We start from the raw sequence: 12454 nt of genomic DNA, 5'->3' as shown, positions 1-12454 counted from the left end.
CTCTATTTTTGAAGATGGGTTTTTTCCCCCTTGCAGTGGCTTCGATTTTAATATGCCGAGTAGCATCATAGTCTAGCAACATCAGGTCCTTCTTAAAACTTACACAGTGAAAATGCCGTGGTGCAGAGCAGGCCCTGCACAATGGGCTGGGTTGGACAGCAGTTGTAGACAGTTAGAAATTGGTATTTTAACAAATGATCATGAACTATTCGAGGACTACTTAATGTCAGGTATAGAATAATGTTGTCAGTGCTGTTGTACAGGCTCTGGAATATTTTGCCGCCATCCGTAAGCAAAGGTGACAGTTAACAGTTTCCAAAGAGACCCAACCTGCTGGCCTAGAACATTACACATTGGCAAGACACTGTCTTTGTGGAGGAGAAGGGAGGTTATGACAGGAATAGGAAAATAATTTCTTATTATTTGACCTTTTCTTTCTGATTTCAGGTGATCAGTGCGACTAGTAGCATAGTTGATTATTCCAAAATTGTGGCATTTCAGAAGAGCTGATAACACTCAGATTTTTTTGTTTTGTTTCTTGACTGGCTGTTTTAAAGAGTTAGGTAGTTTTGTTCCACTGTGCAAACTTCCCATGTTTGAAATCACTAGAATGCCTCAAGGTCAAGAAAGAGTAAATGGGAGATGTGATGTCCCATTCAGCATGCGACAAAATTGTTACCTAATTTGATAAAGAAGTTGTGAATTCAGCTAATGGTATATTGGGAGTTATTGTCATCCAAGGAATAGAAATAGTTTATTAAGCATCCAAGACCATCCAGTTTCCTTTCAGTCATGGAGTTTTGTTAATGTAGATGCTTAGTTATGGGCAGAAATATTTATATTGTATACTAAAGGAAAAATTAGACCTGTTACTTTGGGCTGCAAATGGAAGTTGACACGCTGCGGGGGAGCCTGGAGTCTCTGACAAGGGACAATCATCATCTGATCTGTTTGATCAGACACACACACATCCATTCTTGATCCTCAGAGCTGATCTTGGATATCACTCATGTGCTGTGTGGTATGGTGGAAAACTGCTGGTTGCTTTTGGTTTCCATAGCTACCAGATTACCGAACAGAAGAACACCATTCGGAAGACTGAAAACTATCGTGTGTTTCAGCAATTTTTGCCTTTCGTGAGGATTGGGTTTTCTTTCTTGTCGTTAGAAGATCACAGATTTGTACTGTCGGTAGATGTTGGGTGTTGATAACAGACTGCCGCCTTTAGATGCAGAGATGTTCTAGATCTATGCTCAGAGTTAAGACCAGTGTATCTTCTTGGAATTCTGAAGCATAACTTTTTAGGTCTTTAAACTTCACCATTTTGGAGGAAATTATGAATTTGAAGCGTGTAGTAAATGCCTAATACTAAGTGTGCCACTCGGTGAATTCCTGCCCATCCTTACTCTTACAGAACTAGTGTCCAGATCCGACACACACCATTTCCATTTCTGCAGGAAGGTCTCTCTGGTCTTTCTCATTGAATGCGACTTCCCCTCTTCATCTAAAAGTCCGCCGCCGAGACTACTTGTTAACATAGATTCACGTCGTAAATGGTTCTTTTTCATTTCTTTTCTCCCTTGCTCTTTGCCTAAGAAATTTTTGTTTTCGAATACTGGTTAAGCAGCTTTATTTTGTGTTTTAAAACTTTGAGATTAGGAACTAGCTTGAATTAGCCTAAAGTAATATTGTTTGATTTAAATGGATTTTCCCCCAGACAACCAAAAAACTGTTTAAAATGACCAACAAAAAAATTACCTGTAAAAGTAGTCCCTACTTCATCGAAACAGTGAAGAGACTCTCTTCATGTCTGACATCATCTTAATATCTTCACAGTGCTGGTCTCATCTCTAACTTAGGAATCTGAACAGAACACTGTTGTATAGATAGGCCACAGTTCCATCTATATTGGGCTAGTTTTAATTTTTTTTTTTTTTTACTTTGGGCTATTTTGAAACAGCCTTCTATAGTGTTTACACACTAATCATTAGTGTGGCACTATAGGACGTTTAACTTTTGTAACTTCTTTTCCATCTGGAGGTGTTTCATGGAGCTGTAGTGTATTTTACTAAAATATGCTACCTCAAAGTGGGATCACATGCCTTTTCTACATATGCTTTGAGGAAGTGCATTTTTACTTTCTATTGCCAGAATAATTTAGGTGTAAGAAGAAAGTAGTATAAAAATTTTTTGGAGGAGGGAGGTCAATAAAATTTTGTATTTGGGGATAATTCATTTGATTTAATGATAGTTTATTTAAAAATCAGTGAACTGAATTCTTCCAAAATAAAATAAGTTTACTATTAAAATTTTAATGCATTTATTCAAACAAATTTACTGCTTTATTAATATGAAGTGCAGAGGGAGAGAAAGAAGAGAGACAGCAAGAATGAGAGTGGGGATGGAGAAGAGAGGATTTCCTACTTTCTGGTTCACTCCCCGCAGTAAATGCCCACGATAGCCGGAAGCTCCTGAAGCCAGGAGCTGGGCACTCAAGCCAGGCCTTCCCCACGGATGGCAGAGACCAAGTACCTGAGCTATCCATCACCTCTGCTTTCTGTGGCTAGAGTTGGGAGATGGAGTTGTGGCTCCAACTCTGGCATTCCTGATACACGATACTGGCATCCCAAGTAGCACCAAACCATGCCCTGCCTAAAGTTTTGAAAGGAGAAAGTTTTCATGGAGCAAGAGAGAAAAGAAATGTGTTCATCTTTTCTTTCTTTGGAGTAGGGAAAGCTAATCCCCACCCCCAGCACCACCTGCCGTCATTTGGTTACATTCTGATAAGCCTGGCTATTCTCTAAAGAGTAGATACTTTAAGTATGATGAACATTTATTCAATTAACATTTATTGGGCCTGGTTCTCCTCTTTTTTCACTCTCATGTGTAACTTTTTCAATTCCCAAGGGTGTCATTTAAGATACAGTGCAGTGGGAATCCTGTCAAGCTCTCACACCTCAGCTTGCCTTCCCAAGTACCTGACTTAATAGTTTGGGGAAGAGAGCTCACCTGCTGAGAAACGTGCTATCCAGTGAGCAAGCAGTATCATCTAATCTTTCCTAGCAAAATGTTGTTACGATAAATTCTAGAGAATAGCTAGAGCATCCGTGAAGGGGGGGAAGAAGAAATCACCAAAGTGTTAACAAAGCAGTAGTTGGGACCCACGCCTCTGAGCCTAGTGGAGAAGGGAAAGTAGTGGCTGCAGGTGTCAGGGCACTGCAACATCTCTAACTGTACCTTCCCCATCATCCTCTGTTGCCCACATCACCTTATGTAGGTAGCCAGAGCCGGAAAGGAGTTGAACTACAGTGTGGGATTTGTCTGAGCATCACACATCACAACTGCTGCAATCTATTTCTGTTAGTGGTGTGTGCAGTGAGTTGCAATGGAAAACTTCTCAGTTTTATTTACTAATTTATTCAAAGATTTTTAAAAAATTTAATTGAAAGGCAGAGTCAGAGAGTGGGAAGGAGAGCCAGAGAGCTGTCTTTTATCCTTAAGTCTGTACTTGAATATAAAAGAAAAATATTATCACAAGAGTTTAAAGAGACTATCATAGACTGTTGATCACAGTTATGGGAAAATAGTTATAGATAGACATGGTCAGGTGGATCCTGAGATGCCGAAGCTCATGTAAATTTAAAGTAGTCCTCATAAACTTTCTTCTAAAATATGCTCATTTGAATTTTCCTTTTGGGTTTATTGTCTATGAATAGCTGACATAACTTTTACCATCAAGAGTATTTTAAGCTAAGTAAGATGGAAATTTTCTTCCATTTTGGCATTTATATACTTCTTTTGCTTGCACAGAAATGGAATAAAAATAGCAAGTAGTTATTTTTAAATTCTCAGATTTCGTATTTTCATTTCAGTGTTGGTTTCCCAGATTGTTAGTCTGAAGTTTGTTTAGCAAAAATGAAACGTGAGTTTTGTGTGATATTTTTTTTTTTCCTTGTCACAATGGACCAGATTCATATCCTGTAGCGGTTCAGAATCTATTGGGGGAAATTCCCATATATGGAACTTTCCTCATAGGATCCCCACGGAGTTACACAGGATGTGAAGAGAAGTCATTGTTATGAATTCTGAGCTGGGAAAGTCGCTGATGTATACTTTGTAAACAGTTATAGTAACTGCATTAAGTTGGTCTAAAATACTAAGCTTTCAGTTTGAGACTAAAGGAGACACCTGACTATGAATTACATGGTTCCTTTTTTTTTTTTCCTTTGAGTAATGCTGGGCAGTCTATTTCCCCCCTAATTTGTTTTTTTTTTGTAAAAGATTTATTTATTTTTATTGGAAAGTCAGATATACATAGAGGAGGAGAGACAGATTTATTTATTTAGTTTTTGCTTATTTAATTGAAAAGGCAGATACACAGGGGGGAAAGACAAAGATTTTCCGTCTGATGGTTCACTCCCCAAGTGACCGCAACAGCTGATGCTGTGCCGATCCGAAGCCAGGAGCCAGGAACCCCCTCCAGATCTCCCACGCAGGTGTAGGGTCCCAAGGCCTTGGGCTGTCCTTGACTGGTTTCCCAGGCCACAAGCAAGGAGCTGGATGGGAAGTGGAGCTGCCGGGATTAGAACTGGTGCCCATAAAGGATACTGGTGCCTTCACAGCGAGGACTTCAGCTGCTAGGCCACGCCGCTGGGCCCTCCCCCCTAATTTGTATAAAGCACTAATTAGCTTTGGCATGGCTTGGTCCAATTCTGACTATTGCAAGCATTTGAGGAATGAACTAGTGGATGGAAGATCTTTCTATGTCTGTCTCTCTGCTTTAAAATGAAAATGAACAAATGAAAAATTTAAAAAACGAATACAAAACCCAAATCTCGTGTCCTTCATTTTATTGACCGTTGAAACCTGCTGATAGTTTTCATGGAGTCGGTCATAAAGTCACAATCAGCTTTCTTCTGGTGCTCCAGTCACATAAAGGCTCACCTGAGCTTGAACCTTAGCTGGGATTGTTGGCAGGAAAGCCTGTTGGCTGTGGTTTGGATGTGGTTTGTGTCCTCTTTGAGGGTTTGTGTGTTGGAATCTTGTTCCTCTTTGTGGTGATGTTGGGAATGCAGAATCTTTGAGATGGAATTTTGTGCTGTCCTAGGAAGAAATCTATACTGGTTTCTCAAAGTGAGGTGGTAGTTCTGTTGAGGGCAACATGTTTTAAAGGAACAGGATTGGCCCCTCCGTGCCCTTTGACTTCATGCCTAGCTGCATCATGGCTTCTCACAGGTACGCCCATCATCCTGGACACAGCCAAAGGGACTTTTCCCAGAAATGAGCAGGTATCAGTATCATGCTTTTGAACCTCCACAACTATGAACTAAATTGTAAACCTCTTTTCTTTATTATTACAAAATACCTGACTGAGTACTTACAAAGGAAAATATACCAATACACCTACACTTCTCCATGTGGCTCAAGCTTCTTATTGCGTGATGTGACATTCCTAGAGGGACATCTGATGACCAAGTATTTCATGAGAACTAGGAAGAAGTTTCAGATTTCTTGTAGTCTAGTTACTCTCTGAAGTCACTTTCTCCACATTACATTGGCCAAGCAAGTTGCTAGGGTGCCGTTGGGGTCCTCTAAATCAAGGGTCTGAAAACCTTTTCTGTCAAGGGACAGAGAGAATATATTTGTAGGCCATGTAAGATGGTCTCCTTTGTAATTAACTCTACCATTGTAGTACAAAAACAGCCAGAAATAAATTAGTTCTGGTGAGAAAAGTGTTCCATTTGCTGGTTCCCTCCCCAAATGACCAAAAGGACTGGGGTTTGGCCAAAGATAGCACCCAGGAACTTCTTCCAGGTTTCCCATATTGGTGCAGGGCCTAAGCACTTGAACCATCTTCCACTGCTTCCCCAGGCGTATTAACAGGGTGCAGGATTGGAAGTGGAATGTCCTGGACTCAAACCCATGAATCAGTGGGATGTTGGCTCTGAAGTCAGTGGCTTAACTTTCTGTGTCACAGCACCAACTCCTGACCGTCTTTTAATATGCTTATTTTCCATTTAATTATCATATTTGATTTTTTTCAAATCTTTTATTGGTTTATTGAGTTTTGAAAGATTCTTTAAAAGATTTTATTTATTTTTATTGTAAAGTCATATATATAGAGAGAGGAGGAAAGAAAAATATCTTCCATCGGTTGATTCACTCCCCAAGTGAACGCAATGGCCGGTGCTGAACTGATCCGAAGCCAGGAGTCCAGATCCACTTCCCACATGGATGCAGTCCCAAGGCTGTGGGTCATCCTCGACTGCTTTCCCAGGCTACAAGCAGGGAGCTGAATGGAAAGTGGGGCTGCCAGGTTTAGAACCAACGTCCATATGGGATCCTGGTGTGTTCAAGGCGAGGACTTTAACTGCTAGGCCACGGTGCTGGGCACAAGTTGAAAGATTCTTAAATATTTTGATACAAGTCTCTTATTGGATGTATATTTTGGGAATTTTTTTTAGTCTTCCAACTTTTTGCTTTCTTAATGGTGTTACATTTTAAATTTTTATGAAGTCCCACTTATCAGTTTACTTTGTCTTCCATAGAATTTTTTTTACCTATCTATGTAATGATGATTTCTTTTACATTTTCTTACAGATGTTTTGCATCTGTGTACTGTGGTTCATCCTGTGTGAATTTTTTTTTTGGTATGCTGTGAGTTCATAATGAATGGTAATTTTTTTTTTAATGCTTAACAGAAATGATTTTATTAAGCTAGAATGGTAATTTTTAAATCGTAATTGTTAGGTTCTTCTATCATCATTTCTTGAAAAGACTATCCTTCCTACATGGAATTGGCAACTTTATCAAAACTCAGTTGACCCCGTACTTCTGGCTGTCCTTCTTATCTCGAAGTTCCTTATGTTTATGTCAATACCATAATCTTGATTACGGCAGCTTTGGAATCAAATATAAGCATTAAAAACCTGTTCTTTTTGATTCTTCCGTGGCTGTATAAATTCTGAAACTTGCTTCCCACTTTCTGAGAAGAGGACCACTGGAATTTTAATTGTTTAATGTGTGGAACAATTTGGGAGGTTTGGCATTTTGACAGTATTGAACATTCTTATTCATGAACCTGTTGTATTGGGCTTTTATTGAGGTCTCTGATTTCTAAATGCAGTGGTAAAATCAGTTTTCAAAAGAGAAGGGCTTTTTCAGTGACAAAAAATACTTATTTGCAGTGGACTGACTTACATAACCCTCCCTTCAAATTATGTTTCTAGGGAAAGTACTGTAGAGTAAAATGTAAAAGTTGTGCTAGTAATACTTTGGATTCAGAGGACTTCTTTGCATTTGTAAAAATCTTCACCTGAAAAATGAAATTTTATCAAAAAAAATCTTGCCATGATGTCTTTCAGGGGTATTATATATATATATATATATTTAAATGATTTATTTCTTATTTGAAAGGCAGATTTATAGAGGGAAGAAAGTAGAGGGAAAAATCTTGCATCCACTGGTTTACTCTCCAAGTGGACACAACAGCTGGAGCTAAGTTGATCCAAAACCAGGATCCAGGAGCTTCTTCTGGGTCTCCCATGTGGGTGCAGGGTCCCAAGGCTTCTGCTGTTTCCCTAAGCCCAAGCAGGGATCTGTATGGGAACTGGAGCCTCCAGGACATGAACTGGCGTTCATATGGAAGGCCGGCACTCGTAGGCAGAGTCAATTGAGCCATCTTTCCAGCCTCATCAGGGATATATTTTAACAAATGCATAGGAATGTTTTGTGCCTAACATACTTAACATTATGTTCATATAAATACTACTTTTATGGTTCTTAATGTTTCTCTCAAAAATATGGATTGCATTTCTTCCTTTTGTTCATTTTATCTTAGCTATTTTACTATATACACTTTCCATTAGTGCCTAAATATTCACATTTTTTTCATTACAAAGGAATGGCTTTAGGAGTTTTTTTAAAAATCAGAATGAGAATATCCTTGTTATTAAACTGCTCTGTTGTCCTGTTGGGTTATTATTTATTTTTAGTATGATAAGTCTTCGGATCTACATGGTTTCAAGATATTTGAAATCAAATCTCTCTTTCAAAATAGATTCACCCTTATTTTTGTTGTCTTTAAAAATTAAGTTAGGGGATGGCTTTGTTGTTTGGTAGCTACCATCTACAATGCTGGCGTTGTAGGTCGGTGCCAGTTTGAGGCCTGGTTACTCCACTTCTAATGCAGCTTCCTGCTGATTCCTCTAGGAAAGTAGCAGAAGATGGTCCAAGTCCTTAGGTCCATGCCTGGGAGACCCAGATGGAGTTACATACTCCTGGCTTCCCCCTGCTCCAGCTGTAGCTGCTGTTGCCATTTGGGGAGTGATCCAGCAGATGGAAGATCTCTTTCCCTTTCTGTAGCTCTGCCTTTCAAATAGATAAATTCCTTTAAAAAAAATCAACTGGACTTTATTTAAAAACAAACAAACAATAAAATTTTTCTCATTATTTGATATTACTCAAAGTGGTTTTTTTGAGTCCTGAAACTTGATTCTGATTTGACAGACATTGAACTGAAATAGTGTTTCAATGTAGATACATTATAAGATGAATCTATATGCATGTTTATCTAATGCCTACAGCAGCTGACATTAAACTTCTCTATCCTTGTTTTAGGATGTTTATAAAACTGTAATGCCCTCTAATTCAACAATGCAGAATTTCTTTAAAATAATTAGAGAGCTGGGGAAGGAGGGAGAGAGGGAAGGAGTGAGTGAGCAAGCCAGAGGAAACTGCTATCTGTGGTTTACAGCTCACATGGTTGAAACAGCGAGCCAGGGCTGGGCTAAGCAGCAGCTGGGACCAGGGAGCTCCGCCTGGGTCTCCAGTGTGGAAGGTAGCAACTCAGCTACCTGGAGCATCACCACTCCCCATTTGGTCTGCATTAGCAGGAAGCTAGAATCGGGAACCTAATCTGGGACTTGAACCTAGGCATTCAAATGTGGGATACAGGTTTAACGGGTATCTTAATCACTAGGCCAAATGCCTGCTACTAATGAAGACTTTTGAAAGCTACAGGATGAATATGCTTAATGGATTATGAGTTAATCTGTGCTTACTTTCTGATCCTTTTTCTGAGTTAGTCCCACATCGTCTTACTTTGTCAGTTATTTTTAGAATGCATGGATAGTGCAAAGCTTTAAGAGCCTGGGCTCTGGGTAGAGCAGAAAATGGGACCTAGTTTTACTAGTTGCATCTTACATTCTGTCTTTAGACTGTCTCTAAAATGGGGATGATCACTAATCCTATGGAATTGTAGTAATACTTAAATGAAATAGGTATGTGGACTGACAAGTCCTTACTTGCACAGAGTATGTGATTAATAGTTTAATTTCTCTTAAGGTTTCCGTACCAGGAAACTGTCTGATAGTAGAGTCATCAACGCACGGGGCATTCGGTTTCAAATAGAGTAAAAAAAAAAACGACAGAAAGAGCAGTGTCAAAGACAATCATGAAAGAATAAGAAATGTTTTTAAATGGGAAAACATTGGTTTCTGCCATCTGGCAGCTAACAGAGAGGAAACAGTGAAATTCTAATTCGTGTACATTAATATTGTTTGTAGTCATACAGAATATGATCTAGCTTCTCTTTACATCCAGTCTTTTTTTTTCCTTAGATACTATTCTGAGCTTCTATAACTGTCACTTAAATCTGCCTCCCTTGCTTTTCTTCCTCCATATCTAAGTCCATTCTACAGGTGAACTAGTTCCCCTCCCCTCTCCTCTCCTCTGCTCCCCTCCTCTTCCCTTCATGAAGTTTCTATGTACCTTCCCCAAGAGGCAGACAATTTTGTAATTTTCTAACTGAATGTTAATTTTGCCTTTGACTTTGTATAATAGATGGAATCACAGATTTGATTTCTTTTATGTCATCTACATTGCTGATCATGTTCTTCCACGAATACTCTCTGTGACTGCTTTTTGAACTGAACATAAAGTGTGCTTGGGTGTTCAAAGCTACCGTATGACTGTAGCTTTCTTTCTCCAGCTTAACTCTCACTATTACCCTGTATAAATACACTGCAGTCACACAGGTCTCCAAGCCCAGCGATGCGAAGTGGTTCAGAGTTATTTGGTGGAGTAAACACCAGTGTTTCTGGGTTTTCTGTTTATGCCACGTGATAGCTATACGTAACTTTGTTTCTTAAACTGTTTATTTAGGAAGATGTGTGCAAATATGACTAGACTTCATACCTTTGCAATGGTATCATATTTTAACTTTCAAGCTTGATAAGGACAGGTGTCCTAAATATGAATAACCACTTGTGGCTTTATATGGTGTATGTGTTTGCTTGTTACATTTTCATAAGTAATGCATGTTTGTAATTCTTAGCACACATGTATTTGCAATATTTGGAAAGATGCATTAAAGCATTTTTTTTTTTGCATTGTTGAGTTCAAGTGAGTTAAATGGCATTTTCTCCTTTGAGGATACTGATCAGTTAATCTGAAATTTTAACTGGGCTAGAGTTATCACTTTAAGGGGGCGGTAAGGCACGTGTGAGTGTAGGTTTTGGTTAGTTTCAGCAATTCTCCTAGTATGCATCAGCGACACTTTTGTTTGCCAAGTAAAGGGGAACATGCAGCAGCACTGCCTTTCCACTCTTTATGCATTATCACAAAAACCTTGACAGTCCTGTCATCCTATGCCTCATTTTCCTTCAAGCTCTCATATAGGTAACAGCATATGGAGTTGATGTGTGGTTTCATGCAGAGGACTGGCAAATTGCTGGTTTTAAATTTTTCCTTAAAGATATGAAATAGTCCCCAAGAGTTCCTGGGTTTTTATTTGCTAGGGGATCATCACCTGACTATTGTCCATTTGTTTTTCATGTTAAATGAAACTTTTCCGGCTTCTCTTGTTGAGGAAGTTGGGATCTTCATAACACCAGCTGTGTGTGGTGTCAGCCTGGGATGCAGAATATGCCTCGCCTTTGCTTCCTGAAATTGTGCATTGATATCTTTTGTCACTAGACTTTTAAATGAATTGAGAGCAACAGTTTTCTATTTTCAGGTTTGTTTAAAGGCTGGGGAGCAGACTTGCATGTGCAAATTCAAACTTCACTTGATACAGCTAATTTGCTTAATGTAAAATACACACATAAGAAATGTTGACCAAATCAGTCACTTGTATGGTTGTGAGATTGTTTCTCCTTATAGGAACTTGATTATTTAAAGTTTTATTCTTTTAGACTGTTTCATTTTTAGTGCAACATCTCTCCATTCTATCACTGCTAATTGCATTGGGACTTTTCCCTTCCTGTGAATATTTTCAGACTTTTTTCTACATGACTGTATTGTTTGAAGGCTGAGAGACAAGGCTGGGGGCGGTGGGTGGGGAAGGGAGGGAGGGAGAGAGAATGAATGAATGAGAGAATCTTTTTCATCTGCTGGTTCACTCCCCAAGTGGTCAATGGCTGCACTTGGGGTTGGGTTGAAACTAGGAACCTAGAATTCCATCTGAGTCTGCCTTGTGGTTGACAGGTATGCATACACCCATAGAATTTTTTTTTAAAGATTTATTCATTTTTATTGGAAAGGCAGTTCTACAGAGAGAAAGAGACCGAGAGAAAGATCTGTCTGCCGCTTCACTCCCCAAGTGGCCACAATGGCCAGAACTGAGTTCATCCAAAGCCAGGAGCCTCCTCTGGGTTTCCCATGCTGGTGCAGAGTTCCAAGGTCTTGAGCTATTTTTCAGTGTGGCCTGGGAGGGCAAGCACAGAGCTGGATGTGAAGTGGAGCAGCTGGGATACATACTGGTGCTCACATGGGACCCCGGTCATGCAAAGCAAGGATGTAGCCTCACTTTGAACACGCCAAGATTACATATGGGCACCAGTTCTAATCCTGGCAGCCCCGTTTCCCATCCAGCTCCCTGCTTGTGATCTGGGAAAGCAGTCGAGGATGAACCAAAGCCTTGGGACCCTGCACTCAAGTGGCTGATCCAGAAGCTCCTGCCTCCGGTTTGGCTCAGTTCTGGCTTTTGGGGTCACTAGGGGAGTGATCATGCCTAGCTCATCTCATCACTGTCTCCAGTTTTTGACCAAACCAGTGGATATTGTATTTCCACAGGAGGAAGCCCACATATCCCCCACAGAATCTGTCCCAGACCTGGTTCCCTCACCTGTCAGTTAATGTCATGCCCAACCTAACATTACTTGTGCTGTGTTCTGCCATTTACTGGCAGGTGCTGTGATCTAGGCCTGCCAGGTAAGCTGCTAGCCCAACTTTAGTGTGTACCAGTAAGTGTTGGTTGAGGCTAACTAGTCCATCTCAGGTCTCCTACATGGGTGGGTGCATAGGCCTGACTCAGTTAGGTCCTCCAACTTCCGTCCTCCAAACCACTTGGTCTCAGCTCCTTCACTTACCCGCAAGTTTAATGGTCTTGGGGGTGGTAGCTCCCCCAGAAGTCATTCCTCACCTGCAAGACTGAATCATTATTGCATATACC

The 12454-nt window shown here is 40.0% G+C and overlaps 1 protein-coding gene across 9 annotated transcripts in view; it reads left to right on the top strand.

Annotated features, from left to right (window-relative positions):
• Positions 1 to 12454, top strand: part of ST7 (suppression of tumorigenicity 7) — a 185257-nt gene that overhangs the window by 41753 nt on the left and 131050 nt on the right. The window lies entirely within an intron of this gene.

This window comes from Ochotona curzoniae, unplaced genomic scaffold (assembly GCF_017591425.1).
Source record: "Ochotona curzoniae isolate NIBS_2020 unplaced genomic scaffold, NIBS_Ocur_1.0 scaffold_2476, whole genome shotgun sequence".
In the NCBI taxonomy this organism is placed as follows: Eukaryota; Metazoa; Chordata; class Mammalia; order Lagomorpha; family Ochotonidae; genus Ochotona; species Ochotona curzoniae.
This window is presented reverse-complemented; position numbering and strand designations above follow the sequence as displayed.